Raw genomic sequence first — 19,630 nt, 5'->3', positions numbered from 1 at the left:
ATGGTTGCCAGGGGGAAGGCTGTGGGGAAGGGATAGTTAGGGAGTTTGGGATGGACATGTAGACACTACTATATTTTAATGGATAACCAACTAAGACCTACTGTATTGCACCTGGAACCCTGCTCAATGCTATGTGGCAGCCTGGATGGGAGAGCAGTTTGGGGGAGAATGGATACATGTATATGTGTGGCTGAGTCCCTTTGCTGTTCACCCAAAACTATCACAACATTGCTAACTGGCTGGATTCCAATACAAAATAAAAAGTTTTAAAAAATATGTTATCTCAGACATTGATTATATCCTATCAATTTTTTATTTTTATTTTTTAAAATTATTTAATTATGATAACATATTTACAGGAGGCTTGGAAAATACAGAACAAGGTTACATATATATTCCACTATATATTACAATTATTTTTTAAGTAGATAAATTAAGATTTTTAGTTGGAGTTTCAATAGCAAACTCAAAAATTAATAGAATGAATATATAGAGAAGCAGAAGGATATAATAGACCTGAAAAGCACTGTGAACCAATTCAACATAATTAAGACTTATACAATTTTCACACAACAGTAGGATACAAATTCTATTCAAGTTCCCATAAACTAGGAGACACTGGAATATACCCAGGGATATAAAATAAGATGCAAAAATTTCATGGTTAAGAAGTTTTGAAAAATATGCAGATTCTGTTCTCTTATCACTGCAGAATTATGTTAGAAAGCAATATCAAAAGATATTTGAAAATAACCCACATATTTTCAAATGCAATGTGACATTTAACAAGAGAGATCTTCAACTTAGCCACTGAAAGTCTCAATAAAGTTAGACTGAAAAAAACACAAAGGGTGACTGCAGAGAAAAAAGCATTTGAGTGAGAAATTAGTATCAAAATTAGAAATTAATATTAGAGACACTTAAACAAAATCCCATGTCTATGGAAGTTAAATGTCCACTTTTAAATGATGGGTCTATTTAAGAAGAAAATGAGAAAATGTTTGTAATAGAAAAAAATGAAAAGACAATTTACCAGAATTTGTTACATGCAGCTGAAGCTGCTCAATGCAATTAACTACAATATGGAGTCTTGAATAAGATATAAAAACAAGTAATGGACACTAGCATAAAATTATGTGCAATTTGAACAAAATCTGTACTTTAGTTAATACTGTCAGGTCAGTTCAGTCACTCAGTCGTGTCCAGCTCTTTGTGACCCTGTGGATCGCAGCACGCCAGGCTTCCCTGTCCATCACCAACTTCTGGAGCTTACTCAAACATGTCCATGGAGTCAGTGATGCCATCCAACCTTCTCATCCTCTGTCAGCCCCTTCTCCTCCTGCCTTCAATCTTTCCCAGTATCAGGGTCTTTTCAGATGAGTCAGTGCTTCCCATCAGGTGGCCGAAGTATTGGAGTTTCAGCTTCAGCATCAGTCCTTCCAATGAATATTCAGGACTGATTTCCTTTAGGATTGACTAGTTGGATCTCCTTGCAGTCACTTGTTAATTTCCTGATTTTTTTATAATATAATATTTCACTATATTCTCAGAATTGGATTTAGAAGTTTCAAATCTCATTAAAGATTTTTTTAAATCACTAAGATAATAAATTTCTAGGCTTTTAGCAGTAATACTAGATGCCAAAATACATGAAACTACATTAAGTTTAGAGTGAATATAAATTAGAAATCTAACATTCTATTCATATTAAGTCAACAAGTGGAATCAAAACATCATAACATTTTTAAGTAGGCAAAAATTCATAAATTTTCTTAAATATGTATGTTTCATTATACATTCTCTCTCTATATACATATGTGTGTGTGAAACAGTTGGTCGCTCAGTTGTATTCAACTCTTTGCAACTCCCTGTACTGTAGCCTGCCAGGCTCCTCTGTCTGGAATTCTCTAGGCAAGAATACTGGGGTGGGTAGCCATTCCCTTCTCCAGGGGATCTTTTTGACCCAGGGATGGAACCTAGATCTCCTGCATTGCAGGCAGATTCTTTACCATCTGAGACACCAGAGAAGTCCTATGTACACACACACACACACATATGTATAGAAAAGATTTTCTACTATGGTTGACAAAGGCTTGAGAAACAACAATAATATAAAGAGACAGAGAAATTGGAAAACATAAACTAAATGAAATGGAGCACTGAATATGAAATAAAAAAGAGAAACAAACTAGGTAAAAGTAAAAGATCATCATATAGTCCAGTTTATTTTAAATTAAATGTGGTTGTTCATTAGAAACATATCTAGAGCTTTGGATAACAACAGTGATACCTGGGCATTTGTATTTTTCAAAAAAATCCAAGATAATTTGTATGCATCTGGATTTTAAAAAGTGACAGCAAGTTTTTCTATTAAATGATAGTTTTAGTAATATAGAATTCTATTATTTTCTGTTGACTAATTATGATACGTTATTAAGTGAATAATAGTTTCATAATCACAATAGTAGAACCATAAAGAAGGCTGAGCGCTGAAGAATTGGTGCTTTTGAACTGCGGTGTTGGAGAAGACTCTTGAGAGTCCTTTGGACTGCAAGGAAATCAAACCAGTCCATCCTAAAGGAAATCAGTCATGACTATTTATTGGAAGAACTGATGCTGAAGCTGAAGCTCCAGTACTTTGGCCACCTGATGTGAAGAGCCAACTCACTGGAAAAGACCCCGATGCTGGGAAAGATTGAAGGCAGAAAAAGAAGGGGAAAACAGAAGCTGAGATGGTTGGATGGCACCACTGACTTGATGGACATGAGTTTGAGCAAATTCCAGGAGATGGTGAAGGACAGGGAAGCCTGACCTGCTGCAGTCTATGGAGTCACAAAGAGTCAGACACAACTGAGTGACTGAACAACAATCACAATTGTAAAAGATGTTTATCAGTTTTCACAGTCAATAACCAGATAAAAAATAAAAGAAAATTACAGTTGCAAGCTGTAATGGAAACATGATTAATCTAACAATATAATTACATACAATTTGGGAGGTTAAGTAGAGTGATGTGGTAAGTTAAGTACATACATGCACATGTTCTCATCCACCCAGCCAGTCTATGTCTTTTGGTTGGTGCATTTAATCTATTTACATTTAAGGTAATTATTGATATGTATGATCCTATTCAGTTCAGTTCAGTCGCTCAGTCGTGTCCAACTCTTTGCGACCTCATGAATGGCAGTGCCAGACCTCCCTGTCCATCACCAACTCCCGGAGTTCACCCAAACTCATGTCCATCAAGTCGGTGATGCCATCCAGCCATCTCATCCTCTGTCGTCCCCTTCTCCTCCTGCCCCCAATCCCTCCCAGCATCAGGGTCTTTTCCAATGAGTCAACTCTTTGCATGAGGTGGCCAAAGTACTGGAGTTTCAGCCTCAGCATCAGTCCTTCCAATGAACACCTAGGACTGGTCTCCTTTAGGATGACTCTGCAAAAGCACAGCCAAGAGGAGCTACCCCACGCCCAAGGTCAGGGGTGGTGACCAAGAGTGCCAGGCTGCAACGGGCGCAGGAGCGGCCGAGAGGAGTTACCCCACACCTGAGGTCATAGGCAGTGGCCAAGAGGAGCCACACCACGCCCGAGGTCAGTGGCAGCAGTTGAGACGAGCTATCCCACGTCCAAGGTCAGGGGCAGAGGCCGAGAGGAGCAACCCCACGTCCAAGGAGAGGCGGCTGCACATGGGAGGGCTGAGAGGAGCTACTCCACATTCAAGGTCAGGAAGGGTGACCTCGTCCAAGGTAAGGAGCAGCGGCTGTGCTTTGCTGGAGCAGCCGTGAAGAGATACCCCACGTCCAAGGTTAGAGAAACACAAGTGAGACGGTAGGTGTTGCAAGGGGGAATCAGAGGGCAGACATACTGAAACCATAATCACAGAAAACTAGCCAATCTGACACATGGACCACAGCCTTGTCTAACTCAGTGAAACTAAGCCATGCCATGTGGGGCCACCCAAGACGGACGGGTCATGGTGGAGAGGTCTGACAGAATGTGGTCCACTGGAGAAAGGAATGGCAAACCACTTCAGTATTCTTGCCTTGAGAACCCCATGAACAATATGAAAAGGCAAAATGATGGAATACTGAAAGAGGAATGCCCCAGGTCAGTAGGTGCCCAATATGCTACTGGAGATCAGTGGAGAAATAACTCCAGAAAGAATGAAGGGAAGGAGCCAGAGCAAAAACAATACCCAGTTGTGGATGAGACTGGTGATAGAAGCAAGGTCCGATGCTGTAAAGAGCAATATTGCATAGGAACCTGGAATGTCAGGTCCATGAGTCAAGGCAAATTGGAAGTGGTCAAACAGGAGATGGCAAGAGTGAACGTCGACATTCTGGGAATCAGTGAAATAAAATGGACGGAATGGGTGAATTTAACTCAGATGACCATTATATCTACTACTGTGGGCAGGAATCCCTTAGAAGAAATGGAGTAGCCATCATGGTCAGCAAAAGAGTCCGAAATGCAGTACTTGGATGTAATCTCAAAAACGACAGAATGATCTCTGTACATTTTCAAGGCAAACCATTCAATATCACAGTGATCCAAGCCTATGCCCCAACCAGTAACGCTGAAGAAGCTGAAGTTGAACAGTTCTAAGAAGACCTACAAGACTTTTTAGAACTAACACCCAAAAGATGATCCTATTACCAGTTCTAAATTGTTTGGGGTTTATTTTTGTAGGTCTTTTCCTTCTATTGTGTTCCCTACCTACTACAGAGACATTCCTTTAGTATTTATTGTAAAGCTGGTTTGGTGGTGCTCAATTCTTTTAACTTTTGCTTATCCGGAAAACTTTTGATTTCTGAAGTCTGAACGGAAGTCTTGCTGGGTAGAGTATTCTTGGTTGTAGGTTCTTCCCTTTCATCACTTTAAATATATGGTGTCATTCCCTCTGGCTTCTAGAGTTTCTGTTGAGATATCAGCTGATAACCTTATGGGAATTCCCTTGTATGTCATCTGTCATTCTTCCCTTGTTGCCTTTACTATTTTATCTTTGTCTTTAGTTTTCATCATTTTGATTAGTATGTGTTTCAGTAAGTTTCTCCTTGGGTTTATCCTGCCTGGAACTCTGTGCTTCCTGAACTTGGTTGACTATTTCCTTTCCCATGCTAGGAAAGCTTTCAACTATTATTTCTTCAAATATTTTCTCAGGTCCTTTCTCCTTCTCTTCTCCTTCTGGGACCCTTATAATGTGAACATTGGTGTATTTAATGATGTCCCAGAGGTTTCTTAGGTTATGTTCATTTTTATCATTCTTCTTTCTATATTCTCTTCTGCAGCACTGATTTCCACCATTCTGTCCTCCAGATCACTTATCTGTTCTTCTGCCTCAGTTATTTTGCTATTGAGTCCTTCCAGTGTGTTGTTCATCTCTTTTTTTGTATTTTAGTTCTTCTGGGTCTTGGGAAACATTTCTTGCATCTCCTCCATTCTTTTTCCAAGATCCTGTATCATCTTCACTATCATTATTCTGAATTCTTTTTCTGGAAGGTTGCCTATCTCCATTTCATTTAGTTGTTTTTCTGGGGTTTTATTTTGTTCCTTCATCGGGGATATAATCCTTTGCCTTTTCATTGTGTTTAACTTTCTGTGATTGTGGTTTTTTTACTGGTGGCTGCTGGATTGTAGTTCTTCTTGCTTCTTCTGTCTGCCCTCTGGTGGAAGTGGCTATCTAAAGAGGCTTATATAAGCTTTCTGCTGGAAGGACTGGTGGTCAGAAAAACTGAGTCTTCCTCTGGTGGGCAAGGCCATGCTCCATAAAACTTTAATTCAATTATCTGCCAGTAGGTGGGGCTGTGTTCCCTCCCTGTTAGTTGTCTGGCCTGAGGTGACCCAGCCCTGGGGTCTGCGGGCTCTATGGTAGGGTTAATGGTGACCTCCAAGAGTAGTTACACCAAGGGGCCCCTAGCAGCACAACTGCTACCAGTGCCCCTGTACCCATGGTAAGCCACTGCCAACCCACATCTTCACAGGAGACCCTCCAACACTAGCAGGTAGGTCTGGCTCAGTCTCTTGTGGGGTCACTGCTCCTTTCCCCTGGGTCTGGGCACACACAAGATTTTGTTTGTGCCCTCCAAGAGTGGAGCTTCTGTTTCCCCTAGTCCTGCAAAAGTCCTACAATCAAATCCCATTGGACTTCAAAGTCAGGTTCCCTGGGGATTCCCAGTCCCTTTGCCAGGCTGGGAAGCCCAACATGAGGCTCAGAACCTTCACAACAGTGGGAAAACATCTTTAGTATTATTGTTCTCCAGATTGTGGATCACCCACCCAGAAGGTATGGGATTTGACTTTATCATGTTTGTGCCCTTTCTCTCATCTCATTGTGGCTTCCTCTTTGTCTTTGGACGTGGGGTATTTTTTGTTTTGTGGATTCCAGTGTCCTCCTGCCAGTGATTGTTCAACAGCTAGTTAATTTTGGTGCTCTTGCAAGAGAAGATGAGCACACGTCCTTCCACTCTGCCCTATCCTATTAATTTTTAAAACGAAAACAAATTTAAATTGATGCCATTCATTGATTGATGAGGATGGACACTTATATATCCTAGTGGGAGTCTATACTGACATGGCCAGGGATAGCTCAATTTAGAAATACAATGTGTAACAGAAGCTATAAAAATTGGCATATCATTTGACCCAGCAAATCCATTTGGGGGAATCTGTCAAAAGGAATTTAGATAGAAGAGCAAATGTGAATGTTCAGGGGTGTTCAGGTATTAGTTATAAGCAGGAAACTGGAAAAAGCCTAAGTGTTCAATGGTAGAAGACTGGTGCATAAATTTTCACACAGGCTTGCAATGGAATCTTACTCAGCAATAATAAAGCTGTAGAAGTATACTTAATCACAGAAAGATATGGTTATGGAATACTGAGCTATTAATATTTAAGCAATAATATTTACTGTATGATTCTGCTTTGTGAGGAAAGACTATATACCTAGATAAAGATATGCATGTACCATGTATAGGATATCCAGTTGGAGAAAGAGAATATTATTTATGGACTTTTCTTAACCCAGTACTTCCTGGGTATAAATGATGAATTAACACCTCTCCTATCCTTTGGGGGAGAGACCTATGCACAAAGATTGGCAGGGGAAAGGGATCAACAGAAAGACCCCTAGAACATGCCACTATACACCAAAGATGTAACAGCCTGGCCCAGGCTCTAACATGAACTGTTGGGTTGGGGGGTAGGCAATCCCTCACACTGTGTTTCAGCTCAGAGAGGATGAGAAGCCTTGTGACTGGAGAAGAGCAAAGGGGTTACTCTCAGCTCTGCTGCAGCTGCAACCCCCCAAGGAGATACCTCCTTCTCCCCTTCACCATAGCCTCCAGCAGGCTGTGGGGCTTCTGCTGGGACAGCTAAGCACTCACTGAGTACCTGCACCCAGATCTGATGGGACTAACATTGACGTATGCCTGCTCTGTTCATGTCATGATCTCATGAATTTTCTTATCCATTCCCCCCATCCTTGATTCATGTTTCCCTCCATATAGCTGGTCAAAGGCAGATCTGGGTTAGTACATGGAGCTCAGTGCTCACTGCCCTGCACCATATCCAGTGTAAAGAGGATGGAAAAAGAGTACACTGTGCTTCAGGAGTTCAAGCTGGAGAGGAACTGCACACCCAAGAGGGACAGAGAGAAAGAAGGAAGACAAGATGCCAGTGCGTAGTAAACTCCCTCATTTCAGAGGGCAAGATGGACATAGGTTAATCACGGAGAATGGCAGCATGTGACAGGACCGGAGGGACAGTGATGACTGTGGTGGCAACAATAACAACAGCAACATGTGTCAGTTTACTGTGATGCCAGGCACTGCGCTAAGCACTGCACCTCTATTAACCCATTTAAATTTCACAGTACTCTTAGGTATCCCTATCCAATGAAGAATCCGAAGCACAGAGCTTAAGAAACTTAGCCAAGATCACTCAGCTAGAAAGTGATAGAGCCATGGTTCCAACACAAATAGTCTCCCCCTGCCCCTATCTGGCTTAAAACAACACAAACTAATTACCCTAAGAGTTCCGTAGGTCAGAAGTCAAGTACAGGTCTCATCAGACTAAACCCAAGATGTCAGAAAGCATGTTCCCTCCTGGAGGCTCTAGAGGAGAATCTTCTTTCTGGTCATTTGGGTTGTTGGCAAAATTGAGTTCCTGTGGGTATAGGACTGAGGTCCTACATTTTTTTCTTTCTGGATGTGAAATGAGGGTGCATCCCAGCTTCCGAAGGCTGCTGTATTCCTTGGCTCAGGGCCTCCTTCCTTCATTTTCAAAGTCAGCACCAGCAGCAGAGTCCTTTTTACAGTGTGCCTCTCTGACTTACCTTTCTCAATCGTCTTCCATTTTTTTGCAAAAGTTATTCTTGTAAATCGAGGTAACAATATATATAACATAAAATTTTAACGAGTTTAAAGTGTACAGTTCAGTAGCATTCATATTGTTGTGAAACCATGACCACTACCCATCTCCAGGATTCTTTTCATCTTGCAAAAGTAAAACTCTATACTCAAACAGTAACTCCCTATTTTTTCCTTCCCCAGTACCTGGCAACCAGCATTCTATATTTTTTTTCAAAGAATATGACTATTCTAGGAACCTCATATAAAAAGTAATCACACATATTTGTCCTTCTGTAACTGGCTTATTTCACTCAACATAGTGTACTCAAGGTTCATCACATTGTGGCATATGTCAGAACTTTCTTAAAAGCTGAATAATATTCCATTGCATATCCATTCATCCATACATGGACACTTGGGTTGCTTTCACCCTTAGGCTATTGTGCAAAATACTGCTCTGAACACCAGGGTACAAATATCTCTTCATGTCTCTGCTTTCAATCCTTTGTGGGTATGTGGAACTGCCAGAAGTGGAATTACTGGATCATATGGTAGTTGGGGTTTTCATTTTTTGAAGAACCTCCACACTGTTTTCCAGAGCAGCGGCACCATTTTATATTCTGAATGCAGATATTCTTAATGCACAGCCTATGCCTGTAATTTCATGCTGTCTGAGAAAGGGTGGTCTGGGTACAAGGACCTAAGGATAAAGATGCAGAGGTAGAGGAAGCAGGTGTGTTTGGAGGGCAGGGTGGAACCCATCCTGGCTGGCCCAGAGGCTCCAGAGGTACGCCAGGCTGAGATCTATCGACTTGATGCTGAAGAAACCAGGAGGCACTGAAGGTTCTCAGGAAAGGAAGAAGCTCTGAAGGCAGGGTTTCATTGGGAAGACTATTCTGGTGACAGCACATGGCTTAGATTGAGGGGTTGAAAGCTGGCATGAAACAAACCCTGTAGCCTATGGTTCTCTTTGAGGAGCCCAGAGATTTTTTTTTTTTTTAATATACGTTCATTAGTTCATCCAATGATCCATTGATTCCAAATCCTTCATCACACTCAGTGCCACATCCTGAGCCCACAAGGCCTGAAGCCACTACATGAATTGACCTGGGACTCAGCCCAATGGGGAGGCTCACACAGCAGCCTGCTACTCCCAGCAACATACAAAGGGGATACTTTGGGAATTCAAGGTGTGGGCCAACACAGAAAATCCACATTTGTCACTGACATGTATGGGAGGAAAAACATCACATTCTAGGGACTGGTCACATTTTCCCAGCCTCAGAATCCCAGTTCCTCATAGGGCACAAGGTCACTCTCACCCACAAATGCATAACACTGGCTATAAATTCAACTATAGCTTAGGGTTTTCAGAGCATGGCTTAATAATTAGGGACAAAGCTGAGTAAAAGGACCAATTTCCATTTGTGATTTCTGCCAAGGTTCTAATTTTTAGAGTTATTTCCCCCCAGAGTCCAATGAAACTAAAATCATTCTCTTTGAGCAAAACTTCTCCATGCAGAAGAAAGTTGCTGCTTATGCTAATGGATACCCGAGAGCCATGTGCTGCTCAAGCTTCTTGGAGCAGCTGAGCTGCAGATGTGGAGGAGGACCGGCCAGGCTCAGCTCCCAGCCAGCCCTCCTGGGCACATCTGCTACAGGGGACTTTCCTCTGGAAGCCACATTGCTTACGGCCTCTTCCGCTCCTCTATGTGCCCCGCAGCAGCCCCCAGTTTCTAGCCTCCAGGCTCACACAGGCTCCTTCTGCAGCTTGCCTACCTGGGTGGGGATGGGACCACGCTCAAGTGAGTACCTGCTGTGGCCCTGCTAGGCAGGGTCAGCCCAGGAGCAGCTCTGGTCCAGAATCAGTGCTTTGCTTTTCAAGGGTGGGCGGGGAGCCCTAAGCATCCAGAGTAGGAGGCGGTGGCGAGGGAAGGCACACCAGGCCCACAAATCACCCACTGCCCTTGAACACCCAGAATCCATTCTCCTCATACATTCAGCTCCAGTCTCCTCAACTTCGTGACTCTTCCTCATTCTGAGGCATTCAGCACACCTCCCCCTTCATCAAGGAAACAGAAGCCACAGGGGCAGCATTCTCAGTCTCCCAGCCCCCGCCTGTCCTTCCTCCTGGTCTTGATCCCCACCTCCTCCTACCTCTTCAGGGTCCTCGATCCTGTACTCGCTTCAACCCTTTGGTCTCCCATGCTCCCCTGGCTGCTCTGCTGTCCACCGCTAACACCCCTTCCCTCGTGAGCACCTCCCAGCGCCCCATGCCCCTCCCAGGTGCCGCCCATTTAGTCTCACCTCTTCCTCTCCTCTGTACCTCTCACCCATTCCTCAGTCCACTGCCCCCCAGTATAACCCACCAAGTTCTAGAATGATCTCTCTGTGGCTGAACCCAACGTTCGCATTTTGGAGCTTGGTGCCACCCTGCTTCTGTCTGCTGCCTCCTCTCTTCCTCTATTTTCCCCTTCATCTGGGTGGGTTCCTCAGGCTGCGTGACAAGCCCTCTCCTCTTCTCTCTCTGTAGAGCCCTCTTGAGAGAGCTCACCTCCTCCCTGATTTTTTCCTGTCCATCCAGAGCCTGAGAAATAGATCCTGGGCACCTTCACTGTGATGTTCCACCTGGACAAGCCTCTCTTCATCCAACCTGTTCCAACTTCCTGTTCCTTATGGCCACCCAGACCAGCAACCCAAGAGCCTGCCCATGATCCTCCCTCCCTCCCCTCTCACAGCTAATGAAGCCCAAGCCCCAGGCAATTCTACTCCTAAGCACCAGGAGAAGAATCAGCTACTATCTACTCTTCTCACCTCATACTCCTGAGCAGCTTCCCAGCTCACCCACCAGCTACTGCCCAAGGCCTGCCCATGGCCTCAAACCCATCCTCACCCAACTAGAATGCCAAAGAGCTCAGTGCATCACCTACTGACAACTCCCAAGGGTCTCCCTAGCTTCTAGGATAAGTTCAAGCCTCCTGAACGTGGTACAAGCACTAAATAATCTAAATGCTGATTAACCCTCTTTCTAGTCTCATTCCTTTCAAGTATCACTGCTCCTGCCTGTCTTCTTGTCCCCACCTCCCCCAACCTTCTTATATACAAACTCCACTTTCTAACCATATTGACTGAACTCATATCCTTGAACACTCTGGGTTAGAGAAGACTTTTATGGTCTCCTTTCCCAATTCCTACTTACGCCTTCTTAACATAGGCGTCACTTCCCTTCAAAAGTGCCCTGACACCTCAGGCCTGGATTGAGTGTCCCTCCAGTCTTCCCTAAATGTTCTGTGAGGTCAGAGACATGCCTATCTTGCCCTCCAGGTGTCCCTACACTTCAAACTTATGCCAGTGCTAAATATTAGCATTAAATAAAAGAATGAGGGATTATGACGTGCTGGGTAACTGAAGAGGTGGGTCTTCCTGTATCACAAAGCTGAAACATCCTGGCTGTGCCCCTGCAAAGAGTCCATTACTGTGCACAGATGAGCCTCCAGGCAAGGCTCTAGTGGGTGTGTCCCCTCATCAATGCTTATGACTTAAGGAGGCCGTGATGGCAAGCAGTTGAGCCTGGGGCCAGGACCCACCTGGGACAGAGATTCCAGCTGACGGACAGCTTCAGCAACACACCCACTGTCCCATCTATCCATCTAATCCCCCAGCCAAGAACAACTAGAGACGTGCAGTGGGGCATGGCAGGATGTACAGTCATTTCTTCCTGGGGAAAGGTAAGCCCTTTTACAGTTGTCAGTCTTATTCCACTATTGCCCATCTTATTCTTATGTCTAGAATAAGTGCTTAATAGAGATCTGCGGTATGAATGAATGAGTGGATAAAAGCAAACCTGCACCCCTCGCCAGTAGGAAGGGAGTGACAAATGCCAACATCTCAGAATCAAAGACTCAGTGGGAAGGGTGAGAAGCTCCCTGAGGCCTGTCCATACGTGGGTCTGGAAGGAGCAACAGGCTCATGTGCCCACCACTTACAGCAATAAGCAATGTGCAGGAAGGATGCCAATCAGTGGTTTACCTCAACTAACAAGAGAGTCTGTTAAGTCCAACACCTAGCCCGTCAACCAGGTTCCTTTCTCTCCCTCTCTCCCAGAGGCACAGGCTCTCAGCAACAGCAGCCTCTTCTTTTGAATAGCATGTTACAATCTACAGATCCTTTATCATCTTCACCAACCCCCCTCAACCCTTAGTTTTCAGATGATGGGATGGCAAGTTCAGGGGCAGAATGTGTTGGAACAAAGCCCAGGTCTCAGGCTGGGGCAGACTGTGAAGCGAGGCAGCAGCTGCTGCAAATCCAGTTCTAGGATATGCATGCAGTATTATCCAGGTATAAGACAACAGGCAGTAGCCAGGGCTGTGAGGAACTAGAGGTCAATGCTCTACACAGGGCTACATCGCTCTGGTCGGCACTTGCAATATCGCAAGCTGGGCCCTGGGGCAGCCTGGTCCTGCATTTTTTCCAAGAGAAGCCAGGAATCAGGATTTTAAATAAAGTTTCCTGACCTTTTTAAAATTTATTTTTAATTGAAGGATAATTGCTTTACAATGTTGTGTTGGTTTCTGTCATCCACTAGTTGGATCCATCCTCTATTAAAGTATGTTTATCTCATTGGTTATTGGTACTATCCACTGCTATATCCAAGAACCTAGAACAGGAGCTAGCATCTATCAGGCCTACAACAAACATTATCTAGATGGATGGATGGATAAGTAGATAGATGGATGGATCAGTGAAGAGATGAATGGATAGATGATTGGATGTACAGACGGAGGGGTGGGTGGATGGGTAGATGCATAAATGCATGGATTCGTGGATGGGTGGATAGGTAGATAGATAGGTAATGGGAAAAGAGGGAGAAAGGGAAAGAGAGAGAACTGATGTGTGACCAACAAGTCCTTGACTTGTTGACTTGGATAGTCCTTGACTTTGCTACCAGATCAGAGAGCTCAGAGAGGTAGCTGGTCTTTGGTTCCCCAATTGCAGTGCAAATAGATATATTAGTTACTCAGAGGTCTCTTCCAAACTCCCCCAACACCTCCCTAACAGCAGTATTCGTGTGACTCCTACATATTCTCCTTCATCACTAAGAGTTGATACTCTAAGGCCAAAGGAAAAATCTGGGTCATTCTGGACCAGGGCTTGAGGTTTTGTTGATGTATTTGGGAAGAAGGCACCTTTGTCACATCTCTGAGTGTGAAAAAATGGCATGAACGAATTTATCTCTATGGTTAATGAAACAGAACAGACAGGATGAGAGTATGTGGATTTAGGAGTGAGGAGAGTTCAGTTCAGTTCAGTTGCTCAGTTGTGTCTGACTCTTTGTGACCCCATGGACTGCAGCATGCCAGGCTTCCCTGTCCATCACCAACTCCCGGAGCTTGCTCAAAATCGTGTCCATCGAGTCAGTGATGCCATCCAACCATCTCATCCTCTATTGTCCCCTTCTCCCTCTGCCTTCAATCTATCCCAGCATCAGGGTCTTTTCCAATAAGTTGGCTTTTCTCATCAGGTGACCAAAGTATTGGAGCTTCAGCATCTGTCCTTCCAATGAGTATCCGGGACTGATTTCCTTTAGGATGGACTGGTTGGATCTCCTTGCTGTCCAAGGGACTCTCAAGAGTTCTGCAACATCACAATTCAAAAGCACTAACTCCAGCACTCAGCTTTCTTTATGGTCCAGCTCTCACATCCATACATGGCTGCTGGAAAACCATAGCTTTGACAAGACGGACCTTTGTCAGTAAAGTAATGTCTCTGCTTTTTAATATGCTGTCTAGGTTTGTCATAGCATTTCTTCCAAGGAGCAAGGGTCTTTTAATTTCATGGCTGCGGTCACCATCTGTAGTGATTTTGGAGCCCAAGAAAATAAAGTCTGTCACTGTTTCTACTTTTTCCCCATCTATTTGCCATGAAGTGATGGGACTGGATGCCATGGTCTTACTTTTTTGAATGTTGAGTTTTAAACCAACTTTTTCACTCTCCTCCTTCACTTTCATCAAGAAGCTCTTTAGTTCCTCTTAATTTTCTGCCATAAGGATGGTGTCATCTCCATATCTGAGGTTATTGATATTTCTCCTGGCAATCTTGATTCCAGCTTGTGCTTCATCCAGTCTGGCATTCTGCATGAGGTATTCTTCATAGAAGTTAAATAAGCAAGGTGACAATATACAACCTTGACATACTCCTTTCCCAGTTTGGAACCAATCCATTGTTACATGTCTGGTTCTAACTATTGCTTCTTGACCTGCCTACAGATTTCTCAGGAGGCAAGTAAGGTGGTCTGGTATTCCCATATCTTTAAGAATGTTCCATAGTTTGTTGTGATCCACACAGCCAAAGGCTTTAGCACAGTCAATGAAGCAGATGTAGATGTTTTCCTGTAATTCTCTTGCTTTTTCTATGATCCAGTGGCTGTTGGCAATTTAATCTCTGGTTCCTCTGCCTTTTCTAAATCCAGTTTGAACATCTGGAAGTTCCTGGTTCATGTACTGTTGAAGCCTAGCTTGGAGAATTTTGAGCATTATTTTGCTAGTCTGTGAGATGAGTGCATTTGTGCAGTAGTTTGAACATTCTTTGGCATTGCCCTTCTTTGGTATTGGAATGAAAACTGACCTTTTCCAGTCCTGTGGCCACTGCTGAGTTTTCCAAATTTGCAGGCATATTGAGTGCATCACTTTAACAGCAGGGAGTGAGGGGAACCAGGGTTCAAAGTTCAGCTCAGCCACCCACTAGCTACAGGACCTTAAGAAGTCCCTTATCGTCTCTGGGCTTCAGTGTTTTCATCTTCAAAATGGGGTGATAACATCTGCTTCATACTTTGTTTGTGAGGATTAAATGAGATGACACTATTTGCATGGCCCTGCACAGAGACTGGTTTATAGAAGTCAATCAGCAAATATTAGTTCCATTTTATTCTATACAACAGTCCAAGTGGTATTATGAATGAAGACTTTATAGTAATAAAATGTTGATATTAAATTTACTCCCCATAACTGTTTAAGACCAAAACTTAAGAATGATGAGTTTCAAATGTTCATTAATTGATGAATGCATATACAAAAATGTGGTGTATACATAGAATGGAAAATTATTCTGTCATAAAAAGGAATGAAGTACTGATTCATTCTCAAACATGGCTGAACCTTGGAAACACTAAGTGAAAAAAGCTGGATGGAAAAAGGCCATTTATGTGAAATATAGAGACTAGGCAAATTCATAGAGAAAGTAGATTTGAAGTTATACCAGGACCTGGGGTGGAGGGAAATGGAGAGTTATTGCTTAAACAGTTACAAAGATTCTGTTTGGAGTAATGAGAAAGTTTTGGGAATAAAAAGTGGTGATGGTTTCACACCATTATAATTAACGCTGCTAAACTGTAGACCTTAAAATTGTTAAAGTGAAAAATGTGTTTTACTACAGTAAAAGGATTTTTTAAAAAGAATTGGAAATCTTGGCAAGTAACAATTCTCCTACTTTGCTTATAAAAAAGAAAAGAGTTACATGGCTTCCTGTTGTATAAACATTAAAAACTCTCAGAGTTAACTAGATGAAGGTGTCTTTTGCCTTTTGAGACCTAAAATGTGTTTTCACTTATGAAATGCAATTTGGAAACATGATCTGGATATTTTCTTTCTGTAATTTGGGATCAAGAGAGAAGAGAAAGAAAAAGTAACTCGGCAAGTTACTGCCTTTGGAAGACAATCAAACATGGAATAGGTTTTTCATCACAAATGAAGATGTATTTATCTAGCCCACATGAATTCCACAGTTGGACATACTGTAACAGGGACAGCAGTTTGGTCTCAGTAGTCTACCCCCAAACCAAGGGAGCCCTCTCCACCTTCACCAGGTGTCTAAGAGATGGTTTGAAGGCTGAACAAATCCTAACCTCAGTCATCCAGCAGGGAGCACTGGGACACTCCTAGCCATCTGAGGCCATGAGCTGTGTCCAGGAGTCTTTTGAGAAAGAATGTACCCAAAGGGAGGTGATGAGTTAATATTTGAGGACAAGGGGGCAGTGCTGGAGAGCAGGATGGGGTCTCTGATGACATCGCCGACACCACAAGGCGTAATCCAGGCAGGCACTAAGCACTGAGACGTGCGTGGTCCAGGGACCAGAGTCAGTTCACAGGGACCACTGATTACTTCTGCCAAATGGCATCCTTCCTCTTGTTTTGCAGTCTCCACCCCAACCCCTACTCACTCCTGAGAATAAGAAGGTCCATCTTGTACCCTTGGACACCAGTACATTACAATCCTGGCAGTTTCTGTAATGAGCTGTGAACCCATGCCCTATATTAAACATCCTTAGGACAGCTTCCTATCTAGGTCCAGACATGAATTTGAAAAAACTGCATGGTATGGACAAGTTCCCAGCAATCTATGTGACCCAGAGCTGAAGATGTATCCCTGGAAATGGCCTGAGAAGAGCAGCTCCAAAGCTCTGTTCCTGTTTAACCATGGATGGAAATTCTCAACTTCTGTGTCCGTGGAAGCACGAGGGTGGTGCTTTTATATCATTCTCTTTCATTTGCTGCCATGCTTTATCAGTGCATGTAATTATTTCCATTACCGAACCAACAGCTCATGTGAAATACGCACGAGCATACCCAGAAAAAAACAAAATGAGACCCTGAATGATGAATAATGGGAAGGAAACTTTTCTCAATGTGGTCAACACACGTTCCAGATTCCGATGCCACTGGGACCGAGCCACAACAGGACACTGTGCTGTTACTGAGAATGAGACAATTTCTGGTACATGGGCTCTGAACACAGCTTTCATTCACTGTATTATTGATTTCCTGAGAACCTCTCCTGCTTTCCTAAGATCATTTCTTTGCATGACCTCCAACAAGGACTTCAAAATGCACATACTCAGGGAAGTGAGCATCAATATGGAAACTGATTCTGTGTCATATGGCTGGGATCTCTGCAGAACAATTTCTTTTAGTAGGGTAGTATATCAGTCAGGACTTTTATTGTCAAAGGTCAAAATAGGATCAAGTTAACTTTTAAAACAAAGAATACATTGCTTCTTTTTAACTGAAAAAAATCGACAAAGATTTAGGTACAGCAGGATCCAGGTGCTCCAGTGACTTCAACAGGACTTTCCTTCCCCATCTCTCGGCTCTAATTTCTTTGTGTTGGCTTTATCTATAGCAGGCATTTGGGTGTGCTATCCATCCTGTGGCCCCCTGTGGCTCTAGGACTGCATTCTACCATCAATGCAACCTCAGTGGGAAAAGACACTCTTTATGCCAAAGTGTGCAGGAAAAGTCTGAAATCTGCCTCTTTGGGGGTAAATGGGTCATGTGCTAATTACCAGATGGTGGGGTCAGCCTACCCTCAAGCCATAGCCTGGGACTAGAGAAGGGTGTTTGCCTCAGGAAAACCGGATTCTCTCACCATAAGAAATAGGGACAGAGGTGGTGCTGCCCAGCACAGGCAAATATCAACATGATGGTTGGCCTTGACCTGACCAGCTCCCAGCCCTTACCAGACTTCTCTCCACAAGATGGGGCTACCTGACCATATCTGCCGTCCCTACCTGCTGATCCTTCTGCAGACCTGCCCACTTTCTAGACCTTCCTAGCCTAGGGCATATAGCCATGGGCTGGCTCTGGTCCAGCTGTCTATGCTGAGGCTTCCTCCATACCATGAAATAGGGTTTTCTTTTCTCATAGAATTTCATTGTCTAGAGTCCTACAAGTTGTGTGGTTCAGCAACTAACTGACCATTCATACATTCATTCATTCACTCATATTTGGTTGATGTTTGTGAGTCTAGCACTCTGCTAGGCATCATTTTCATGCACACTGCCTGTTTAATCTATAAATCAGAGATGGCTTCCTGGAGGAGGTGAGCTTGGGAGAACCTAGAGGAGAAGGGGTAGAGGGCAGATTCAGGGTTGGGGGATGGGAAAGAAAGGTACCCAGATGGGTGTGGGCATTGGAGTCAACATCTGTGGGTTTTGCCTTCCCAGTGTCCCTCTCATTCTTTTATTAGCATCCCAAGTGCCTCTGGAAAGCCAACCCCTTGCCGCACTCAGCCCACATGGGTGTAGATGGTACTGATCCTATCCCTGACTCGAGGGTGGGCATATGACCCAGACCTGACCAAGCAAATCTCCACATTCTCTCAACTACAGTAACAAATCTGGGGAACACACAGCTGTGGCTAGACCAGGGGAAGTCCTTTGCATCACTGGAGCTGAACAGCTGGTACGATGTGGGAGCTGGCAGGGGCTGTTTCCCCCCTCACAGGAGTAGAGACCACCTGAGAATGAAGCCAACATGGGAACACAGAGCAGAAAGACAGGCAAACCCACCAGAAGGATGTCAGTTGCTCCCGAAACCAGAATCCCCTAGAACTCCCAACAGTTCCTTTGATGCTTAAGCCAGTTTGAGCTATGCTCCCATTGATTGCAATAAAAGGAGTCCTGATGCAAGTGTGGCGCTTTGGGGGACAGTGAGGGACCAGCTGGTGAGTCTTCGATGGGGTGCTTCCATTGCTGAGCTTGGGGGACTTTGATATAGGGGTGTCAGTCTGGCCACAAAGGGCTCGAAGCCCAAAATGTAGGCTCAGACTCAGAGCTGCTGTCCAGTGCTCCCTCAGCCACATGCCTTTACTGCCTAGATGCCTGGTGGATAAATGGCTGCTGTGAGAGTTCAAGAAAGATTCAGTTCTGCTGCTCCCTGGACTCTGTTCATTATATTAAATAATGTGTAAAATCATCAATCATCCTCACATTGCTGTCATCCAGAAAACTGGCCTTGTTCATCTGAGTTCCACAGCATGCAGACACTGCTTGGGACACTGAGGGCCAGGCAGAGAGGGAGGGACTGGGTCCAGAAGCTGAGCCATGCCAAGGGCCTCTAGAGTTGCAGAGTCAAAGCCAAATTGGAAAAGGTGGGGGTGTTGGTCATCAGAGGTGCAGCCAGAGGGGTGTGGACAGCATGGTCAGGGGACAGGGGGCAAGAACAGTGGGGGTCGGTGGGGGGTGTGTAGGCAAGATGAGCAACAGCAGCCAGGAAGAAGCCCCAGCACTGATCTGAATGTCACTCAATCTGAGATGCGTCTCGGCATCAGTCTCTCCCATCCTCCTGGCTCCCAGTATGAGGAGCAGCCGTGGCCCTCTCCATGGGTCCAACTTTCCTGAGATAAGTACCCAACCCCTCCTCTCCTGTTCCTGGGTGCCTGCCAGCTCCAACAGGCCCCTGAGGCACACCTCTACCTTCTACAAGAACAGCTCCTGCTCGTTTCTATTTCCG

The 19,630-nt window shown here is 44.1% G+C and overlaps 1 protein-coding gene and 1 long non-coding RNA gene across 2 annotated transcripts in view; one reads left to right on the top strand and one right to left on the bottom strand.

Moving 5' to 3' along the window:
- The window catches only part of COL23A1 (collagen type XXIII alpha 1 chain), a 386,765-nt gene that overhangs the window by 305,708 nt on the left and 61,427 nt on the right, over nt 1-19,630 (bottom strand). The window lies entirely within an intron of this gene.
- On the top strand, nt 1,040-18,250 carry LOC120863833. Its single transcript, XR_005721088.1, has 4 exons — nt 1,040-1,164; nt 8,173-8,179; nt 9,091-9,096; nt 18,239-18,250. It is a non-coding gene; the product is annotated as an uncharacterized LOC120863833 (long non-coding RNA).

Source organism: Oryx dammah, unplaced genomic scaffold (genome assembly GCF_014754425.2).
Source record: "Oryx dammah isolate SB20612 unplaced genomic scaffold, SCBI_Odam_1.1 HiC_scaffold_5, whole genome shotgun sequence".
Classification (NCBI taxonomy): Eukaryota; Metazoa; Chordata; class Mammalia; order Artiodactyla; family Bovidae; genus Oryx; species Oryx dammah.
Note: the sequence above shows the minus strand (reverse complement) of the source record. Positions and strands in the feature narration are given on the sequence as shown.